The following is a 23,286-nucleotide window of genomic DNA, read 5'->3' as shown; positions in this document are numbered from 1 at the left end:
TATAAAAGTCCACGGGTATATTTGAAAGTAATATGAAGTTAGCTTTCAGTTATTCATCCATTCTGCTTAAAGCTCTTCAGCAAGAGGGGAAAATTGTGAAATAAAAGTATTTTTTGGCAAGCTGATGTATTGCTAAATTCTCTTTCTTCCACTTCAATACTCAGATCCTTACTGCTTTTACTCCTCCTCAGATCACTGGGACTGCAGCCTTCAGCACAGTTATCTGAAACTGAAGCACCATAAAACCAAAAGGCGTCACGTTCAAACAGACTCAACAAAGTATCCAACAAGGCCAGTGGCCAGCATCACCTCTGAAGATAAAGCAATGTCAAGAAGAGGGTTGGGGGGCCAGCCTGGTCAGGCAGTGGTTAAGTTCACAGGTTCTGCTTCAGCAGCCTGGGGTTCACCAGTTCAGATCCCGGGTTCGGACTTATGCACCGCTTGTCAAGCCAAGCTGTGGCAGGCGACCCACATATAAAATAGAGGACGATGGGCATGGATGTTAGCTCATGACCAGTCTTCCTCAGCAAAAAGAGGACTGGTGGCAGATGTTAGTTCAAGGCTAATCTTCCCCCCCAAAAAAAAGAAGATGGTTGGGAAGACAGAGAGAGGGCTCAGGGGCATTTGTTAGTACGAGGCATTTAGTCATAATCTCCCTTGCTGTTCTTCATCTCTGCATTCACCAGCCTTCCTAGACTCGTGTTTCCAGAGATGTGTGTCATGAGTAAAGTCAGCAACTCTTGGTTGTGTTGAGTTATGCCATGAAGGGATAGACCACATGTTAAAAAGAAAATTCATGTTCACACAGGGCTGCAGGTGCTGGTGGAAGACTTCAGATATTCCCATTAACACCAGTAGCCACATTTTTTATGTGTAGAGTCTTTCACGGCTGCATATAACTTGATGGATAATCGTAACAAACATATTTACCCAAATTAAACATCCAAAAGGAAACAATACACATAATTTATAAACTCTTCAAGTCTCAAACAACACTCTGGGATAAAAAAAAAAGCTCCCTTATAATATTCTCTTCTTTATTTCCAAAATATTTGCCAACACTTATGCCCAAACAAGTGGCTTCTCTCTCAGGTTCACATCAAAGGACAAAGTTAACTCTTGCGGTTCACAAACACCGACGTAATGAGAAATGATGAATCGATTGCATTTGCACACAACTTGAGAAACTGAAGTCCTTGAAGTCTTGAAGTCTTTGGCATTCTGACGTCATGTAAACCCACTGATGACGGCTCAACTCGGACAAAACGAGCGTTTAGGATTCACAGAAGGCTTATACCACAGAGAAATGATCCTTCTCCGGAAGCACACGGTCTAACTAGGGAATCTTGACCAACATGCTGGAATCAAGCTAAGAAGGAGCGTTTGCTTCAACCTGGACTCTGTGCTAAGGGGCTAGGAAATCAGTGAGAGGCAGGAGGGTGTGGTCCCAGCAGGGAAGGCTCATCAGGAGTGGTCTTAAGCAGCTTCATTCTGATGCTCCAGTGCCAATTCTCCTTTTCATCTTGAGGTTCTTCAATTTCAGGAAAGGTTGGCTTCTCTATCATAACTGCAAAGTACAATAGACAGTGGAAAACACAGGCCTGCAACAAAGGCGGATTATATGATTTTTATCCCTAAAAAACACCAAGAGACATATTGCCCATTTGGGGCCATGAGAGAGAGTGAGCTCAACATACAGAGGTCTCAGCATCCAGCTCCCTCAAGAGTAATGGCTCTGAGCCATCCCAAGGAGATGAAGCAGACTGCAAACTTTTCTATGATCCTGAAAAGGAAGCCTATGAACAATTCTATCTTCTCCTGAGCAATCTTGAAGCCATTTCTGATTTGCAGGCCCTATCTGCTCATAGGGAACTACAACTGAAAACGTCATATCCTGGCTGCATGTACTCTGATGGGTGTGGCTATGCACACTGAGCCCTGGGCCAGGAACCAACCATGTGTCTGTGCTAGCGGGGTACCACCTTCCATACCTCCACCACTCCCTTTAGTCCCAGCAAGTGAGGAAGACCTGCCTGGAGGGTGTGGAAACAGGGGAATTTTTCCAATTGTTCCTATGCCCAACTCTTCCTCCCACCCACCAACATCACCATCCTGGCTTGAGGCCCTAGAGAATCCTCAGGGTTTGACTGCACCTGAAGCATCGGTTCAGGTTGTGGAGAAACACTGGAGAAGAATGGCATCCATGCTAAGATAAGGAACACCCAGCTGGAAAACAGTCACCAAGAGAGCAGAAACCATCTCTGTCCTCTACACGCTATATTCCCAGGGCAGGGCCTGGGGTCTAGCACAGAGGAAGTTTCCAGTAAACACTTCTTGGACAACCAATGCCATCTTTCACCCTTGTGCTCCTCTGGACTACAGTAAAAATGAATGACCCACGTTAAAACGGAGACCCTATGTGAGCCCCTCTTTAAGAGCATAATACATCACCATCTCCCTATGAGGGTTTAGAAAAGGCCCTGCATGCAGACCATGGCATGCATTGGTCAGCCTCAATGGTGTCTTCCAAATTCCAGAATCCTATGGAATGGTTATACCAATTAGGAGGCAGTCAACATTCAACAAATAAGACGCTATGACTCAACCAAATGCATTTCTCTTCCTTTAAATCAATCCACTTCCTGTTTGCCACATCAAGTTGAATTAAGACAACAAAAAAGGTTTGTCAGAATAAAGCTATTAAAAATTAAAATTAGCCCATCCTTTTGTAAACTATGGATTACTTTACAAGCAAACAAAAAAACCTTAGGGAAAAACAGTAATCAATGAACACTGAAAAGGACAATTGTATGCTGGGCACATATTTAATAACGAAGTGTTTCTCTAGACATGGGGAAATGTAAACACAATCCTTTCAAAGTGAACTGGTCATCTGTCTCTAGGATGATTGGGGGGAACATGTGTAACTGCAACTCCTCTTCTTCTTTCCACAGAGGAAAGGCCACTGTGATAACCAAGCCTTTCCTGGCCTGGGAGTCCAATCAACCTTCTCCTTTGACCTTCTTTTCATGTAAACAAAACAAAAGAAGAAAAAAATCTCAGCTGTTCTCCTTTATGCCCCTACAAATATAATAAAAATGTCCCTGTTAGTTAGTCAACTGTCCTCATCACCAAGAGACTGTCATCTTCCAACAGCCTGAAACTGCTCCCAATTTTATTCAGCACTCATGTTGTATAGCACAAACTCCATAGTTTCTGATCTCTTTGTTCACAATTAGAGGTTATCCTTTTGTTTTCTCCAAAGAATGATATATTGTTTGACCAAAGCAATCAATCATAGTGTTAGATTTAAGGTAACAATTCAAAGATGTTGAATATGCCAATTGTCTGAGTTCTTAGCACAGTCACGCCCAAGATCCCATGACTAATTTTGGATCATTAGAAATTGGTCACCACAGGACACACGTGAACTCATGAAAAATAGCCTAGCTACCTCTCCAAACATTTCAACTTGCTATGGCAGCAACAACAATGTGCTTCCACTTTCAATACTGGCTTGCTCCTCTGGAATGCAGTAAAGGAGAAGAATTTCATGACAGGGAATTTTTGGGATTGTCCATAAGATTTTTAAAAAATATTTTTCACATTAGAACCAATAGTTAAATAATAATTTTAAAAAGATTATGAATATAGAATTGACAGTCTTTTCTCTAAGTATAAGCAAGCCATGTCGTATATCGTAGATCAATACAAAACAATTGATACTATTTTCAGAATACTCCCTGGGCTTCCACTCCTTTTAAAAGTGGAGCATTTAATTAAATATATCCAATTAATCATTTGGAAGCTAATGTGGGAAAAGGAAACGGCTAACAATCTCCCATTTGCCCAGAAAAGCAAAGCGTTTCAACCTTGCCTATTTTACAAGTTTCATATGTGCCCCTAATTATGTCTTTAAAGGAATTCCTTTAGCTTTTGACTCATTCTTAAAAGTCTAACTCCAAATTCTTATATAAAGACATCTACTAAATCTTTTTCTTCCCACAGATAGGAAAGACAAGAGATGGATTTGGGTGGCACTGATGGTCCCCTTCAACAGGGGCTTTTATATCTGACATAAACTGTAATATATCTGGATCACAATGCCATTATCAGGAAAATGGCTAACTGGCAGAAGTCAAAGTCAATCATAACAGTTAGGTTTCAAAAGACACAGTGGCCCTCACCTGAAGAGAAACAAAGATAAACACAAGCAACCTATACACTTTCAGGCCAGAAGCCTTCCCTAACATGCTTTTGATTTGTTTTCATAAATTTACCCCTGCAGGAATAATTAAACCTGGTTACCAACCCTGTGTTCACTCAAAAGTGCAATTAAAAAAGAACCCACAAAGGCCACTTGCCCTGGGGATCTCCCACACCAGTCTTCATCCTGAGCCATTCGCTAATTGTACCCTTTGTCCAGGTCTCTTTTACTTTTTCCCCAAGCAATCTCATTAGGACTATAATGGTTTATAACACTGTATAATTTCGGGTGGACATTATTCTTTATCAATTTCTGAATACACTTCATCGTGCTCACCCCCAGGAGTCTAATTTTTATCCATCACCATACATAAGTACCCCTTTATTCCTTTCGCCCACTCCCCCCAAGCCCCCTTCTCCTCTGGTAACCACTAATATATCTCTTAATGATGATTTTGACAAGCCCCCAATCACAATCCTTATTCTTCCCACTTAGTGCTGTCTCCTACAACCTCAAGGCAGGAAATCTGGACCCCAAAGCCAGTTCTTCAGGGAACATACTCTTTTAATTAAAAAACAAAAACTTAAAGCCACTGAAAGGCACTTAGAGACAAATCCAAAACTGCATTAAAGTTCATGCGCTACTGCCAGTAATTAAGGAGACTCTTGATTACGGATCCTCGGAGGTGAACTGGTAGCTGCGTTTTATGGGCCACAGGGGTGCCCACCCCAAGGGGCCAGTCAGCCAGCGTTCCAGGCCATGGGAGCTGCGTTCCCATGCCAAACCATGTCGTAATGTGGCTCTTCCGCAGATCCCAAACTCACTAAGATGGGAAGGATAGGAGCTGTTAACTGCTTTTGCCAAAAAAATGATTACTGTCTCAGATGCAAGAGGAGGAAAGAAAAAGCCACTGTCGACTTTATAAAAGAAAAAGAGACTAAATGGAACCAACATTCTCTGGAGCGCAGAGAAGTCGCGATTATTCAGGGTGATCCTTTCCTTTCTGCGTCCCTCCTTAATGTCGACCCCAAACCAACTCACAGATGGAGCTGAGGGTTCAGAAAGAGGACAAGGATCTGGGTGGTATGTAGGGGAACACTTTGGAGAATTAGATAACAAGACCCGCACCTTACTGCATTTCTCCTCTAATCTATACTCACTGGCTGAGAGCTCAAGACGATTCTTTTCCCTCTTGAGAGAAGAGTGCAGAGCAATTGGCCACTAGAAGGAAAACTGAGATTTTCTGAGATTATCAACAAGCTGAGGGTCACAAAGACCAAATGAAGAATACTTATCAGGAGTTCTCTTTCCCAAACTCACTCCAAAGCCTCTACTACTCCCCTCCACCAGCCACAACAAAGAAATCAAATGAACTTCTAAACTGTGTTTGAATCTGGAGTGCATGATTTTCTGTTCTAATTTCCATTATATGAGAAAAAAAGCCCCTTTTAAATACTACGTAGACATTGAGAAATACCCTTCTTCCTAATCAAAAACTTAAGTTGTGCTACCCTCTGTATTCTGCTCCTCACGGTGGGCAAGTCAATCTTCCTTCTAGCCATGGTCCAAGTTCAAAGCATTAGTTTTCTTGAGCCTACCTCAATAAACAATTAATTCATCAAGAGATTCTCCTCTAAAAAACGTCTTCAAGGCATTTTCATTCATAGGGTGTCTGACCACTGAGAAGATATAAACTATCTGCCACATATAAACCACAGTTTATAGTTTTAGCCACTAAAGTCCAATCATTTACAGTTACTCCATGAAGTTCTAGAAATGTGACCTTACTACACAGATTCCTAGGTCAGGGATGAGTGAGGTGTGGGACACCCTGAAGGCCCTTTTGCTAATATCATTTCTGGGATGCGTCCCATAAGATCTCCACTGGGAATCTTCACGGGCTTTCCTCTGTTCCGAGATAAACCTCTGAGACAGAAACCCAGCAGGTGGGCCTGGAGAAACTGTCCAAAGTTAAATAACATTTGCAGGTGTAAGCTTTCCAGTGAATGAATCTTTGCAATTCTTACTCGCCAGCTTGCAGTTTCCTGAATGATTTCTTTTCACAGGCTGGTGATAGGACCTGGGAATTCCATCACTGCTGGAAGATGGAGAGCAAGTTTGGCTCCAGGCGTGCTCTGGAGAGCTTGGAAAGCCGAGACAGCCAATATGCACTGCCTGGACTTGCAGAGCTCCACACAGAGGTTCCCTCTCCTACCTCCCCATCTCTACCCCGCAGCCACACCCTACAACCACTGCGCAATTTACATGCAGGGTGGCATTTTTAAGTATAGAAAGCTGAAGAAAAGTACTAGTTTAAGATGTGCATTGTAAAAAAAATGGAGGTGGATAGGGAGAGTGGGAAATACTTGCAACTCAAGCACATGGGTTCAGATATCCCCGCCTGCCCAGCACCACCCTTGTGGTGTGACCAGGGCCAAGGAAATGAGAGTGATTCAAAGGCAGAGAAGAGAGAGGGCCCTGAGAAGCACAGCCCCAAGGCTTCTGCTCTTATCTATCATGACCAAGACTCTTCTATCATGGCCACTTGCTGCAAGTAGTTTTCTCCTCAAAGAGAGTTACCTGATAAGCAGATGCGTGCTCTTCACAGCTTGAGAGCATCATCAAATGTGAAGCAAATGGGATGGAACTAAATAGCCTTCACATTCCTGTCATATACCTGTCTATAAGAGCCAACATGAAGCACCCCAGGAACAAGACTCTGGGCAAAAGAACCTGTCCAACGTGGTCCCTGTCATCTCAGTGGCAACTCTGAAACCCCGCAGCAAAGAGCCAAGTACTGGAGACACCAGGCAGTATCAGACACAGGATGCAAAACCCAGCAAACCTCCTCTTAACATGGGAGAGAGTTGAAAGAGAGAAAGGAGGGCAAAGAGAGTGAGCTAGGTCTTGTTAGACACTAAAAGTTCAGTTAGAAGACGTCTGTTTCAAGCTTGGTTTGACTCAAAAATTTCTAGTGAAAGTGGAACAAAACAATTAAAGGTTGCTGGATTAGCAAGGGGGATCATGATAAGGAGGCAAAAAGGAGAATTCCTCTGATGGGGAAAAAGAAGCCATTAAAGGACGTTTGAGGAGCAGCACTGTCAGAAAGGACAGGAAACCACAGGCCAGCATTCGCATTTCCACACGGGACATCTGGTCACCTTACCCTGTGCAAAGGCTCAACATCTGGGCACTGGACTCCTGCTCTGTACAACATGATCTTTCTTCCATATTTACAGCCCAGAAATATTAAACTCCAATAAATACAATGCCTAACCTTTAACTCTTAGCTCAAACTTTAAAGGAGTTTTCCTTGGCTGACATGTTGCCAAAGATCCTCTGATTTTAAACTTCAGAACGACAAGAGGTCAGGAGACGCCAGCAGCTGGAAGGGAGTGAACATATTCTCCCGCCCTGGCTGGGATGTGGATATTCAAAGTTCTCCCCTGTGTTCATCCTGCCAGAGTAAAGTCAGGATCCTACACATATTCGAGTGTCCAAAATCAATATTTGGTGTTAACATCTGGATGCTTTCCAGAAAAGGAAATGGTTAGAAAAAAGTAAAAATCATGAAAACTAATGGTCTAACACATTTTCCCCGCTTAGGACAATGTCTTCACATAATTCTGTACGTAATACTACATGTTACTTTAATTAGATCAACTCCAGCTATCAAATCCAATACAAACCAACAACTACTCTAAAGGAGGTCATAAAACAAAAGAAAATTGCATCATTTTCTTATTCCTTGTGTTTCAAAACTAAATACCTGTTTTGAAGGCAACATGGAAATTTCTCTAATCAGATAAGCTGTCAATCTGTTTAAGAGAGTGTTTAAGTAGTTATCCTTGAACTCTGGAGAACACTAGTTCACCAAAAATGAACGAAAACAACCACAAAAAAGTACCCACCTAAACAGTATTTTATTGACCAATTAAAATCATCAAAAGTGACATCAAAAATAAAAATGTCACCCACTCCTTTGCCATCTAATAAGCAGAAGGAAATATTAATGCAATCTCATAAATAATTTCTTACCAGTCACCAAGGCTGAGTAATACTTTAGGACTGGTAATAGAAAAACATGGTCATTTGATCAATTTTACTCAGTTTGTGTCTAGGTTAGGCTGTAAGTTTGGGAGGAGGCAAATTCAGAGTGAGCAAGTCAGAAACAAGATGGGTAAGACGTCAATTAAACTATGGCATTAGGTTTTAAAACTCTTAGCAATCTCAGTTTTCACATACAACTACAAGGGCTGAAGAAATTAAACACTGTTAAAAAATGCTTGCCCAAAACATCACAGAAATGGATAAAAATACTGTATTACTAATGGAGAGATGCATATGAGCTCTCAAGGCCGGTGGGTCCCAGTCAGCCCCAGAAAGCCATGCTGAGCGTATCTGGAGCTCAGACCCTCTGTGCCAAAATAAACACACCCACGGAAAGTCACCATGTGGAAACCAACTGGTGTGGGGAGAGCGAGGTGCCCAGAGAGCTGAGGAAGCCCCGTGGCAGGAGGCAGAGAGGATTCTAACGCACTAAACAGATGGAAGTCGCAATAAACAAGAGGGAAGAGCTAAAGACATTCACTTCCACCCAGAGACAGCAGTCGAAGAGCAAGGAAATTACAGGCAATTCCTATGTATCTCTACCCATAACCTAATTTCAGCTTGTGCTTTAACTGCAAAACATGTCAAAGCAGAACAGAAAGAGCTAGGAGCAATTCTATGACTCTTTTCCTTCTAAGGAGGGAAAAAAAGCACACTCCCTTCTCCCGCCCCCTGCCATAAGTGGTCAGGCTCTGGGCATTTAAAAATCTGCATTCTACCAGGGGGTCTGGCTGTTAGAAATACCCGCCTCACCAGCTGAAGCAATGTCCTGCTATGAAAGTGTACAAGGTCACAGAAGCAGGCTTCAAGAACTTTTTCCCCATCACAAGAAAGCAGCATCATTTGGTGAGCAAAGCGATACTCTGGGAGTTCCAGACCCTGCAGCGCTAACGAGACCAGGAATTCTGTGTTTTCAAAGATGTCCCATAGCACACTGCCTATGCAACAATAAAAGCGGCAGAAGCAAAGTGTACTCCAACAGACAGACTGGGAATTGGGGTGCACTGAACACTGAGCAGCTAGGCTGGCTGACTGGTTTAATGGATTGATTTAATTCAGTTCTGTGGTCTCATCTGGAAACAACCTGGGTTGCTCAGTTTCCTAACAGAGATCAGAGCTCAGATACACATCCCGGGAAGTTCCTCAGCATCAAAGAAATGCTGCTCATCTCGGCATCCAGTGGCCTAGCACCAGGCTTTGTGAAAGTCAAAGAAATGGGCCACAATTCCCAGTAAACGCAGCAGGATTGGTTTAGGCCACTGGCGGTTTAACGTACTCTAACTTTAGAGATTATGTCTCAGGTTTCTTTTTCTTTTTAAACAAGTATATTGAGGTGTAAGTTACATACCATAAAATTGTAAGTGCACAATTCAATTATTCTTAGTAAATGTACAGAGTTGGGTGTCCACCTCCACAACCCAGTTTTAGCACATTTCCGTCATCCCCAAAAGACTCGCCTGCCCATTTGCAGCTCTTCTCATTCCCGTCCCCAGCCCCAGGCAACCACTAAGCTGCTTTCTGTCTTCATAGGTTTACTTTTCCTAGACATTTCATATAAATGGAATCATATGATATGTGGTCTTTTGTGACTGGCTTCTTTCACTGAGCATAATGTTTTGAAGTTCACACATATTACAGCATATATCAAGAGTTCATTCATTTTACTGCTGAATACTAGTCCACCGCATGGCTATACCACATTCTGTTTATCCACTCAACTGCTTCAGCTTATTAAACTATAAATCCAGCTAAGTCACAAGGCTTATTGGCATAATCTCAGAAATAAAATAAGAAAGCCTGCCATATTTCTAAAATAGTCTAGAATTTCTAAAATTTCGGTAATGTGTGAAAATATGTAATGAAGATACAATATCTTCCCTGGAATTTTTGTGGCGGGGATGGGGGGGCAGGAGGAGAAAAGTGCTGTTTTAAATAAGTAAACAACATCCCTGAATTTCAATTTTTTATGTTTTAACATACATAAAATGTTCTAATACACTTAAAGTGTTTCTATGCTAATTTCCAAGTCAAGCAAGGTCATCAATTCATTTAACAGGCATTTACTTATTAGGCAAATGGCCCTGCATTAGGATATATGAAGTACATAATCTTTGGCTTACAAAGATATTTGCATTTCAAGACTATGCTAATAAATCACTTTGGGGGTACTTGAAACATTTTTCTCCACGTAAAGAAAATAAATAGTGTTTAGCTTTGATAGTTAGCCCTGAAAAGTCTTGTTCAAGCCCAGTCCCTTATCTAGAATACTATATTGTAGTCTATACTATTTATATGCTGCATAAAGGCATTTACTGACTCATTCACTCATCACAGATGGACTGAGGCCAGCGCACACACCAGGCACTGTCTAGGCAAGGGAGATAACCAAAGGACAAAGTAGCATCTTCTGCTCCTAAGTGGACATTCTCTGTGGGTGAAAGCCTTTAAGAAATGAATACAGTGTGGTGGGCTGCTGCAGAATGCCACAAAGAGGAAAAAGAAGGCTGAGGGAAGAGAGAGGACAGAAGGAGGGAACGCAGTCTAGACAGTGTGATTTGAGGGGGCTTTCTGAAGAGGGGACACTTGAGCAAAAGCCCTCAAAGCAGCAAGATCTGGAAGCAGTGAGCCTTCCAGGAAAGTGGAGGGCAAGCAATCCAAGCAGAAAGAAGAGAACTCACTCGGCAAAGGCTGGAAAGGAGGCTGGAGGAGCTGGAGTCAGAAGGGAGGAACAGTGGCAGGGCTAAAGCAAGCCAGAGAGCCACAATCATACAAGACTCTCCCCACTTCCCAGCCTCAGGGGCACATCTACCCCCTCGCCCCTCAAGCCGAACCAGTTAAGTCCCCACTGCAGGTCCCAGACCCAAGGACCCATCTGTATTACACAGCAGAGATCTGACCAGCTTTGGACCCACCCGTGGCAAGCAGCTAGTCCTGCTTGCTTGGTTCTACCACTGCACATTCTACCAAACTCACAGACCTCTGTCTTGTTCCCTCAACCTGTTCTCCACATCACAATATACTCCAGTAATGGGTTTCATGTTATCATTCCTGGGGCCCTACCTTGGTAACCAAACATCCTAGCCACCTTGTAGAGAAGCCCTCCAGCGCCTGCTGTCTCTACCCCCCCTTTCTTGAGGACCTGGCTCTGTAAGGACCCACAGACCCGATGCAGACATGGGACTCTGACCCACCATGGACACTTGGCCATCTCCAAGTCTATCCACATACTCCACCCACATGCTCTGCGCCGGGACCTCAAAGGACCTCTGTCCAACACCCTGAGTCACACAGGGACAGATGTGCTACTGTCAGTTGCTGCTGCCCACACCACCCCTCTCCAGCTGCCCGACTCTGGCCAGCAATCCGTCCCCCACTGCTGACATCTCTCCAGCACAGCGGGCGGGCCTGTGCCTTTGGGACCTCTCCGATGCCAGTGAGTGCTTCATTCAAGGTTGAGGCCTCTACCAACTGCCCTGCCCAATTTTGGGCTTCTGGTAATCATCCTACCCAGCTTTCCCAAAATTAACTTTCTAAAGTCAAGTCTGCAGCTAGAATATAACAGGAATTTACCTAACAGTCGTCTTAGAAGCAAATCCTATTTAATTCATACTTATAGGTTAGCTGGTATGAACAGTGGCTTAATTACAATATCTGCTGGACAAAGGAAGTGGCACATCTGAGCAATTATCTTTGGTTTATGTCACCAGTTACAAACAATGTATTCAGCTTTACAAGCGGTAAAGTTTTATGGCAGATCTAAATCTCAGTCCTGTAAAAGGAATCACGGAAGCCAGGTGTGGTTCTGAAATCCAACTGATGCAGGATGCCCACCCATAAATGTCCCTGGCCTCTGATGCGCTCTTTCCACAGCATGCCCGCGTGGTCCTGGCAGCTGGACAGCTGCATCCTTGGTGGCTGGCCGAGAATGGCTTTGGAAGCCCTCTCTGAGATGTGTCCCATCTCCAGATGTTTTAAAAAACAGACGTTTTCGTGAGGGATTTTATTTGGAATCAGTTTGTGAAGAACCCATCTCTGCAGGGAAGTTTCAGCCAAACCCTAGCCATTTTATGATTTTGCAGACCACTCACGGGAAACCGCTTAGCACAATTTTTCTTATTACTTTTTTTTGACTCTGCTTTTCTTTGCATAGGCACATCATATATCATTGCCAAATGTTGGGTGAATTTGAATGGATTGAAAGAGGCACTATTTCCTGTGAACAATTTGTCCTTGCTCCATTCTGATTGTCACTTGCCTAGAACTTATTTAATTTCACATCTCAGCAAATACAGTATTATTTCTTCAGCAGAGTTGGCTCCTGACAGCATCACTCTCCTGGTTATTTACCATACATATCTGTAATTGAATTACCTATTGCAGTAATGTGATCTACTCTCAAATGTACATAAAAATACAACATAAAATAAAATTGTTCCAGTGTAAACTTCCTCATCATTCTACATGAACTCCAGGTTAACCAGTTCCACAGAGACATAGCGACAAATAATGAATGAAAGATGGGACAATAAAAGATTAGTGAGTTCACGGTCTCCCAAAAATAAAAGAAATTCACGTCCTAGAAAATTTATTCTTTTTTGAAATACAGTGTTTTTCAATATTAATCAGGAAACCAATTCTAGTGTACGTGGCAAAAAGAGTAAAGAACAGAATTTTATTTTTTCCAAATCCAAACAGTACTATGCCAACATATTTTAAAACTTAGGAAAGGAAAATAAAGTGTGTTCATCTTTGCTCTCGTCAAACAACCATTAACCTTGGACTAAAAAAAAGGAAAAGACGACAATAGCAAATCCTTTGGGAAAATTTTCTATTTTCTTGAGCCTACTGTTGGGTTAAATCTATTTTAAATGTCACGCCCCGGGTGAAATATAAGTTGTCTTTGAAGTTGCCTGGCTTCAAAATACTCCATAAAATTCGGAGCCAGGTCTCCTTAGCTCTAGAACCTTTTAGACAGCAAAGATTAATTCTGTCAATGCCACTATGTTATAACAAATTACTTATTATACACCACTTTCCCTTGGATCAAGTCTTAATTTGCTTTGTTCTGTTTGGCTTAAATTCTGAATTAAAACAAGTTTCAGTTAGATTCATTGAAAGTGAAAAGCTTATCTATGTATATTCTAGCTTACTGTAATTGTTTTTCTTGCTGTTAGAAACTGATTGATTCTATATATCTAGATAACCCATACCATACAAATTCATCAAAGAAAAAAGCAAGATATTTACCAAGAATACCAAAAGCTGCCTCTTCGAAGTGCTACTTTCCAACAAGCTACTTCTCACCTGTTGAATTTATCTTTAGGACCCTACCAACATGTGCAGGAATTAGACAGCAGACTGCCCCCTATCTATGGCAGGCCACTTCTACAAGGCAGGAAACAGAGTGATAAAACCCAGTAATGTTCAACAAAATTTCTGCATCTCAATTTAAAAAGGTTGCTGGGAACATACATGAAAATGTCCATGTCGTCAACAACAGTACTCAAGGACAGTATAAACAAAGCACTTACATATACTCATCTTAGGACTGCAGAAAATAGTTCACCTTCTCTGCATAAATTTTCAAACGGCCGCAGGTGGACAGAAACCTACAAGGTTCCAGATTACACACTTCGCACTTTGGTGTAACTCAATTTGTTAGACATGGCAATTTACAGTTTAAAAATTATTTAACATTAAACATAAAAACTTGTCACCTTGGTGTTATAATTATACCTTAAGCAATTTGTCTGGGTAACTATAGCAACAATTTCAGAAGCATTTTTAAATACAAATTTGGTATAATTTTAGAATCAAGAATTACAGAGGATTTACTGCAGGATGTGGAACTACTTTGCTCAAATACTCCTACGTGTACTACTTCAAAAATGGATTCCTTGACTTAGATATATCATAAACTAATTAATTTGTTCTATCTTGCAAACTCCATGATTTGTGATCCAAACCTCTCCTTTGGGATTAGTGTCTAATCTTAGTTAACCCTAGAGTTCACGGCTGCCTGCTTACAGAATGGAGCACCTTGATACCTTTGCCTGGATATTTAGCAAAATCTGTTCCCCTCTCCCTCACTTTCCTGTATTTGTACCAGAAGCAAAGTCTCCATTTCCATGACTTTATAACCAGACAGAAAAGGATATTTGGGTTCATTAAAAACAATCACCAAGTTTATAAAAACTATGCAGTGACTCAGTTAAACAGCTCTAACGTTATTAGCATTTGACATAGTCTCAAGGAGTGGCATCTGTTATTTTGAGCAATTGGTATAGAGAAAAGTTTATTGGTTTTAACATTTGTCCCTGAGAAGACTATGAAGAAAGATTTCTCATGGCAAAGCCATGGAAGGGGCTTCAGAACGTCTATGAATCCTCTAAAACTTAAGCAAAAGTTAGCACGAATGTGCATATATATTCACTATGGTCCCATTACCAAGAACTTTTACCAGCCACTGCGCTATGTGTTTCTGTTTCACTCTGTCCAGACGTGTGAAGAAATCCTTTTAAAAGGAAATGGCAGCGAAGAACACAGGATTATTTTTACCAGTTTTGAACATCTCAGCAACTTCTTTTGGACAGACACAAGCTTTACCACCCAGGAGACCAAAGTCTTTGCTCTCAGCAGGGATCTTGCAGCTGTTTGTCATTAAAACAACCAAATAAGTTAGAGCAATTCACAAAAGGCAGAAAATGATTTGCCACGTCCATATTCTCCCTGTTAAGAAAAGTCCTTAAAGGCTGAAAGCATGTACACACAGGTACCATTCATCACCCGTGGTTCCATGAGTATGCAGATGACGAGTGTCACCACACAACACTGCAGAGGAGTTGTTACTTCAGGGCCAAGCTTTTACAAGAAAGAAACTCAAGGAAAAAGAAATCTGTGTTTCAAGTTGCCCAAACAATTACATTTCAGACTGCTTTTTCATTAAAAACAAACATGGACAAAAATCTTTGGGGGGGGGTAAAAAAATCCATGTTTCCTTTGGGGTAAACACAGGCATAGATAAGAAGAGTTATTTAGGTGATATACAACTTAAGACATTCTCTGCTTTAACTGAAATTGTGAACTGGTAACTTAAAATAGTGCTTGATAGGGGCCAGCCTGGTGGCCTAGTGGTTAAGTTCACTGGCTCTGCTTGGCCACCCAGGGTTCATGGGTTCAGATCCTGGGCAGGGATCTACACACTGCTCATCAAGCCACGCTGTGGCAGTGTCCCACATATAAAAAAACAGAGGAAGATCGGTACACATGTTAGCTCAGGGCCAATCTTCCTCAACAACAACAACAAAAATAGTGCATGATAAACTTTACCCTCTCTTCAATAATGAAACTGGCATTAATTAGCAATTAATTTAGCAAGCCTAATTAAGCATTAAAAATCTTCCCTGGTAAAAATCTCTTTTTCTCCCTCTGTGTCTCCTTAGGAAAGATTAACTCTATAATTAACAACATATCTGCTGGCCATTATGACAGAGCTCTTCTGGATAAGCTAACGGTGACATACGATTGTTTCTCTTAAAATCAAGATGCAACAATCATTTGTAACTCCTGGCATTGTAACTAATGTGCTCCTGAGGAGCAGAACTTCTACGTCATTCTTAAACATAACTCCCAGTATCCTCCCTCGATTTCCATTTCTTTCTGAGTAAATACAATAGTCACAGGGAGGAAGACAGATGAACAGACTGGAATAGTTTGCTGGGATACGTTTGTCTCTGGAAGGAACCTTTCTATTTAGAGGACTTGTGTGTTGGCAACCACCTTTCTTGCAAGCCTGACAGCTCCCTCTGGTCAACAGATCAGCTACTCCCACCCTCCATCCCAATGAAATTATTGCCAAGATCTGCCTGGTCCTGCTGTTTGCTGACTAGGACCCCCACCCACTCACCCAGGAGAGGGTAACTGCTGCTAGCAGCCTCTCTCCCACTTCCAGCGCTCGCTCTGAGCGCCCCCTGCCGGGGATCCCTGGGACGCCGTAGGCGCAGGAAAGTTAAATCCCAACTCGCAGCAGCCGCATCCAGGTACAAAAGCCAGGAAAGGGCGAGGAGCGAAACTCGCTTCCCGCCAAAGCCCCGGGAATCGGGATCTGACTGTTCTAGGCCGGGCACCGGGCGCCGCAGGGAGTGATCCCGGGGCCATCACTCCTCCGCGTCGGTTCCCTTCTGGGGCCCAGATCTACCTCCGGCCCCGAAACCCAGAGCTAGGGAATGCAAAATCCGTGGAGCGGCGGAGAGATGCCCGCGGAAAGGGCTCGCCTGGCTGCAGCCCATCGGGTTCCCCAGGCCTCTGCATCCTCGGCCGCGGGGTTCAGGGCGGCCCCCAGCCTGTCTCCCTCATTAACCAAGGCGCTTGGCGGAGTTGAGCCCAAGTCCCACTACCTCCCGGTTTCTCACGCGCGCAGCAAAACCTCTGTAACTCACAGAGAAAAACCTGCCCCAGCGCGCGGGGCTGCGAGATCGGAAGATCTGTGAAGCAACTGCTACGGGACTGCGAAGCCCGGAGCACCAGGACCCCCGCCCCTTACCCGCGACGATGCGAGCCTGGCCGCGCGCCGGGTGCATGCACAGACCTCCACCGCGCACCTTCCGGAGGTGTTGGGTAGGGGTCCCGACTCTCCCACTGCCCAGTCGCCCACCGGGTCACTTCTGCTCCTTACCTCTGCACGCTCAGACCTCGGGAAAAGCAGGGACACAAACTTCCAACCCGTGCACTAGCTCAAGTGTGGGCGCCCCCGCACTGATGGTGGTCTTAATTCTGTACGCGCAACCATCGGCTGTCCCCCGCCCAGTGCCTGCAGATGGACCCTGCCCGAGATCGACACAACCCACCCGCCGACCACTGCAGCCCCCCGGTCCCGGCCAGCAACGCGGCACGGTCGGAGCTGCGGCCACGGCCACCCGGGGACGGGGTAGGGGGTTCGCTCACCAGGTGCGAGGCGCGCTCCTCGTGCCAGTCATCCAGCGCCTGGGGCCCCGGAGCGGCTCTAAGGGTCCTCTTCAGCGCCCGGCAAGAGAAGTCAAGGCAGCAGCCGCCGCCGCCCCCTGCTACGTCCCCAGAGCCACCCCACACTCCCTGCGCTCAGGGCTGAGGACACCGGCTTGAGCGCCAGGCGCACGGTCCCTAGGCGCGCGGCCGGACTGGGGTGAACAGGTTCGCGCCCAGCAGGGGCGACAGGCGAAGAGGCAAAGTTGGGCGCCCGAGCCGGTTCCGCAGAGGAGCTGCGGGAGGGAGAAGGGAGCCCCCGGGATGGGCCGCACGGGCTGCACTGCCCCGGTGGAGGGTGAGGGCCGCCGCGGGCCGGAGGCTGCGGAGCCCACCCGCGGCGGGAGGGCAGCGCGCAGGAGCGGGCGCAGCAAGAGCAGCAGCCGCCGGCGCCGCCTTCCCGGCGAGTAGAGTGGAGCGGGGCGCGCGGGCAGGGAGCGCGGGGCCGCCTCGCCCCGCCCTCGCCCCGCCCCGGCCCCGCCCCCGCCGCCGCGCCTCCTCCTCCCCCTCCTGGCCTGGGTGAAACCCGAGCGCCCCACCCCGCGCCCGACCTCCCTGGGCCCCTCCCACTTCCCCAGACGCGCCCCCCTCGGCGCCCAGGGCGTCCCCCTGCACCCCAAGAGCCCCACTCCTGCGTCCCTAGTGCGAGTGCGCCCGAGTATTGACTTTCAGGGACTCCCTTCCCTCGCCTCCCGGGGACCTTCTGTGGCTCCCCCGCCCCCCGTCCCGCCGCTCAGACGTGGCTGCTAGAGGGGCGGGGGCGCGGTATAAAGGACCAGAGGCAGCGGGGGCCGGGATCCGAGACGTGGCGCGCCCACTCTGCCGGCCTCGGCTCCAGGTACGTGCGCGTCCCCCGGCCGAATGCAGCCGTGGGGAGCGGGGTGGGCAGGGGCCGCCGGCGCCTCGCGGACTCCGAGGTTGTGATTTTGTTCTTTTCGTGTGACATCCTCATGCGTGCGCTAGCTGGAAACTCCTTAAAGACTCGGAGAGTTGCTGCGGGTTCTTGGAGGAGCGGTTTGAGGGTGCGCCTCTTGGCTCCCTCGGGTCGATTCCGGCGAAGTAAACTTAGAGAAATGAACAAATCCTACGAACCAGAGAGGCAGGTCAGGGGGTCCCGGAGTAGCCACGTTCAGCGTTAAGAGAGGAGTCCCCGGATGGACAAGGTCAACTCATCCAGTTCTGGGACAGATGTTACTTGTTGCGCTTCGGCGAGATCTTTCGGCTTTATCGACCTAGTACTCAGGCGAAAAGACTGGTAATTGGAAAGCAAAGTGCCTCTCCGGACTCCTAGAATTTGATGCTTTGTTGCAAAACTTCCATTCAGTACCCTGAAGGGCCGCGCGTGACCTTTTCCTTCTGGATGGGGGTGGGGGACAGTCTCTCTGGGCCCTTTTTTTCTCTATCTTGGCGTCCCAGGGTGGCTGTAAAGTTTCCCTTGCATAAGGAAGCGCATGAAGGCCCCCACCACTGCCCTCCTTTGCCGCAATGACATAGGATGCCGCGTGGCCCACGTTCACACAACCCCTCCAGAGCCTGTGGCAGATTCTTGGGATTCGCGATCCTGGGAATGGCCGAGTGCGCCCCTAGTTTTGCTGTTCAGTTCATCGTTAAAACTAAGAACCCCTCCCTGGCTGGACGGTGTCATGGCTCACACAGTAGCCACGCAGATCCAAGAGAAGGACAATCGAAAGACAAATTGACATTGAGTTGTCTTTATTTTCTAGAAATATTTTTTTAGTAAAATAATTAAGTGAAAACAATTCTGCAATTCTCCGTGAAAGCTCAGCCCAGCCCGTACCCTCCAGTCTCTCCCTCACACTGGTGATACAGCTGCTTGGGGTAATCAAGCCCTCACTCGGATTTCCTTTAAGACGTCCGGAAGGAAATGTCAGGAGCTGGGCAGGCCTCTTTGAGAAGCGTTCTTCCCTGGGTTGTGGTGGGGGCACTCAGCCTGGTGCTGGGCAGCTGCCTAGTTCCTGGGGCTTTAACGAAAAGCTTAACACTTCTCTGTTCTGTGCTTGGCACGTGGGACACTAGCTCCATTCCTGACATTCCGATTCTCTTGCCTACGTGGCACAGAGGCCTGGGAGCGCTCCCTGGGAGGAAGAGGCTGGCCGAGGTCTAGCCCTGCTGCTCTGCTCCTAGGAGGTGGGGCGTCAGGGAGGATGCTGCCTTACGCTTGAATCTTGCAGCCCTTGGGTGGGTGGGTGCGTGGACCTGCGGAGCCTCCAGCCATTAGGGCAAAGGGAGACAGAAATTAGGACCCAAAGGTGTTTAGCGAGTGCTTGTCCTTGCCCCTCAACATTGCAGTTTAAAGGCATGTACGCTTAAGAAAAAACATTCTTGGCATGTAGAGAGCTAAGCAGTGGGAAGAAAATGGCTTTCTACACCATAACGCAGGAGGGCTGATAACTTAGTGTTTACTCAGTAAATTATGTAACTTTATGGGGGGGGTCAATTTTACAGGTGGTTTACAGGCTACCTAGAAGCATTATTAAAATATGTATATTCACTGATAATAAATTACAAATAGATTATTGATAAGCAAAAAGAAGAGGAAGAAACCAAATTATAGTTTAAAATGAATCCTTAGTTTACAGTGAAATAGACCTAAATTGAGGTTGTGATTTCATTTTGTGACCTGGGGAAGCGTTCCTTAAATTTTCTGAGCCCCCATCTGTTCATCTGGAGCTCACACAAACCTGCTGGCAGGTATGTCCTTTGTAAGTGTTAAAGAAGAAAGGAGGTGATGTCAGTAACTTACTCACCCACAGCCCAGCAGAGAAGTAGGCTCTCCACAAAGAAAATTTTTTTAAAGAATCCACAGGTGTTTCCTTTTTCCGAATGAAATGTCTGGAGTTGTTTCTCTGAAAAGTCTTTGCTTATTAAAGAACTTTCTGCGTTAAGCTTCTTCTCATCACATTGCAAAACTAGAGGTGATCATTTCCAAACAAAACGGTTTCATTCTCTTCTTTTAAAAGTAAAATTTTAGCTCTCCCTGAACAGTTTTCAGTGAGCCAGGCACATAAGAAGAGTGAGAGAACCAACTGCACACTTGGTGAAAATGATGAATTCTGGGGCGCTGATTTATGTGACTTGAAAAACGCCATCCATTTCCTGATTCACCTCAGTTTCTGTGCACAAATATGAAGGGTCTCTTATGCGTCTGAAATAATTAACCAGTTGTCTTGTCTTTACCTCCCTCCCTTGTCCTGTGAATTTCAGCCACATCACTAAACTGCCACCCCAGATGAGAGGAGCAAGGAGGGCACCGACAAGAACATCACCTGGAAGAGAGGAAGATGGTGCTGGGGGTCAGGAGTGACCTTAAAGGGAGACCTTGACTTCTGTGATCTTTACAATGTGATGAAATTGTAAGGATATTATAAAAAACCTCAGTCCAGCAATTGCGCCTCTGGATGTTTACGTCTTAACGGGATTTTCCTACCAATGAGCCAGGGGACACATTAGAATCATCATCCACGAGTGTTCTCTTTTTACTCCTGTTTTCCTTCTTTTAGATCCATGGCATTTAAGAACTGGAAAAACTGCTAGATCATCTGATCGACTCCATCAGTTTTTTCTTAACATGGCCAAACATTGATAAGAAAATAGGCAGTTTTATGTCTTGCTAAGATTGCCTAGTGCTGTGTTTCGTTCATGTATTGCAGGTGTTTGGAACACCCGTGATGATGTCTACAGGTGATGCTGTGGTCCTCCCCAAATTCTGACAGATGAAGAATCGCCAAGTCGGGAGAGTTCAGGGAGTCATCAGCCCCTAACGAAGTCCTTGAGCTTCACCAGAAACTCTTTAGGGTTCTTTCCCCCTCAAGAAACACTCACTCCCCGTTTAGCGTTTAGTAGCAGCTGGCAGAGGTGAGCAGGCCAATTTTATTCAAAAAGAGCAGCCCAGAAAGTAAGACAAAATAAGAAGGAAATAGTTATGGCACATCTGAGAAGAGCGTAAATGGGCACGGTACCAAGTGCGGCTTCCTGGACCTTAAACGGAAGTTACCCAATCAACCACGTGGGCACCCACTCTCCAGCCCTCCGCCAGTCTGTGCACTGGACACTCCATCACGTCCCCTCCTCTGAATTCTGAGCTTCCACCCAAGTCCATCCAGGGCTGCCTTGAGCTTCTCGTGTCTTGTCAGAGAAACATGCTTTGCCATTGCCAGTTATTCCATAGAGGTTGAAACAGAGCGACCTGGCCCTCTCCCAACCCAAGTGAGCTCTGCTCACCTCTGAACTCTTGAACTCACTCCACAGGTGAAAACCACCTTTGCCTACCTCGCAGCCATGTTCCATGGCTCCATGTTCCAGGGAGCAGCTGCTTAAAGTCTACCCACTAGGAGCCACAGCGGGAACTCCAGGAGACAACCAGAGCATGTATTCAACAAAAAGTTCTCACTTACTTTTTCTTAGAAAAGTTTAGTAATTCATCTCACTTTCAGTAACGGCCTATTAATAAAAGACGTTGTATTTTACTCAAGCTGTGTTCCAGAAGACCAAAATATTCTAGAAATCTAGAAGTATTTTGCCTTCTCTTTATGGTTAAATTTCTAGATATATTTTTCTAGCAACCCAGTTTCCTTAAAATAAAATCAGTCTGCTCAAAACACCTCAAGTCATCTTTTTGTAAGTATGATTTGGGGAGAAAAAATGCTAGGTTTAAAAGATTTTTGGAATACCTAGAGAACATGCAGATGGTTTGTGGCATGGAGATAAAGCATCCATATGGTTCCCTAAGTGTTATTTTCTGACATTGAGTCTTGTATATATCTTGAGCGTCTGTAAGCAAAGAAGGCTGTACTTTTTTAAAAAGATATGTTTGATACTTATTAATCAATGTCCTCTATATTCCTGTCTTTGGAAATAGAGCTTTGGGGGGAAGTAAATACCTTAGGAGATATATTCTCAAAAATAATTTTCTTCCAACATAGATTTAGAAATACAAATTAGTCTGTCTTGGTTTATTCCATCATTCACCGGGGAGATTAACTCATAATGACCTTGAGTTCACTGGGAAGAGCATCTACTAAGTGAAATTAAACCAGTAGGCAAAGTGTCTCTGGCAGCAAATCAGTGGGAAGATGAGCTGTCAAGGATCCTGTAGCCCATCCGTCAAATTGCATTTCAGACCCTTCTCTCCATTCCCATTGTTGTCACCTTCATTCAGAATGTCAGCTTGTCTCACCCAAAATACCAACATCTCCTCTAACTGGTCTCCATCTAACTGGTCCCCAGTCTATAGCATTCCACCTCAGTGACCATCCCCACACAGCACCCCCCACCATCTTTAATAACGCAGAGCTCCTGATTTTATTGGAATTACAATAAGCCAGGCTTGGGGGAAAAAAACTTTCTTGCAGCTAGGTTAGACCATGGAATTTGGCTGTGACAAATAAGGTGTAAGTCATTGGGATTCCAAGAAAAGCTCTATAGAAGAGAGAACCAATTATCTGGGCGTGATCTTTCTTGCCCTTCCCTCCCACTTCCAGATTCCTCCTGGAACTTGAGTGTGATAGTTGAAATTCCACCCTCCATGCTGGACTGTAAGGTAACCATAGGGATATAAGCCATGAGCCAAGGACAGTACAGCTGAAAAAAGGAGGCTGAATCACTGCTGACCCTAAGGAGCCCCTGTGTCAGCCCTGGATTGCCACCCGTAGACTTCATAACATGAGAAAGAAAGAACTCTCCCTTTTGTCCATCACTGTTTCTGTTCCGGGTTTAGTAGGAGAATGTAGTTCCTAACTGACAGAGGGCATAGGCTCTTCCACATCCCGCATCCCTGCAGCTTCATCTGTCCACGTTACTACCTGTGCAGCCCTCCCGCTTTCCCTCCCTCCCACTCTGCTGCTCTGCTTTCCTGCCTTCAGCCAGGTTTGTTACACAGCACATGCGCGGCGATTGCTGCACATTAACAATAAAATGAGAGCGGCCAGCCTGGTGGCAAATTGGTTAAG

At 45.2% G+C, this 23,286-nt stretch overlaps 1 protein-coding gene, 1 long non-coding RNA gene and 1 other non-coding gene across 4 annotated transcripts in view; 2 read left to right on the top strand and 1 right to left on the bottom strand.

Annotated features, from left to right (window-relative positions):
• The window catches only part of SEMA5A (semaphorin 5A), a 460,360-nt gene extending 442,591 nt beyond the window's left edge, over positions 1-17,769 (bottom strand). For both annotated transcript variants that reach the window (XM_070246052.1, XM_023625852.2), the window contains exon 1: positions 17,261-17,769. The gene's annotated coding sequence lies outside the window, so the exon portion shown is untranslated. The remainder of the gene's footprint in view (positions 1-17,260) is intronic.
• A 27-nt stretch (positions 17,770-17,796) lies between these two features.
• LOC102147420 (uncharacterized) lies at positions 17,797-21,938 on the top strand. Its single transcript, XR_289213.4, has 3 exons — positions 17,797-18,155; positions 20,543-20,691; positions 20,989-21,938. It is a non-coding gene; the product is annotated as an uncharacterized lncRNA (long non-coding RNA).
• Positions 20,375-20,444, top strand: LOC111769873 (small nucleolar RNA SNORD123). Its single transcript, XR_002802715.1, has one exon. It is a non-coding gene; the product is annotated as a small nucleolar RNA SNORD123 (small nucleolar RNA).
• Positions 21,939-23,286: the final 1,348 nt, after the last annotated feature.

The sequence above is a fragment of the Equus caballus genome, chromosome 21 (genome assembly GCF_041296265.1).
Source record: "Equus caballus isolate H_3958 breed thoroughbred chromosome 21, TB-T2T, whole genome shotgun sequence".
Classification (NCBI taxonomy): Eukaryota; Metazoa; Chordata; class Mammalia; order Perissodactyla; family Equidae; genus Equus; species Equus caballus.
This window is presented reverse-complemented; position numbering and strand designations above follow the sequence as displayed.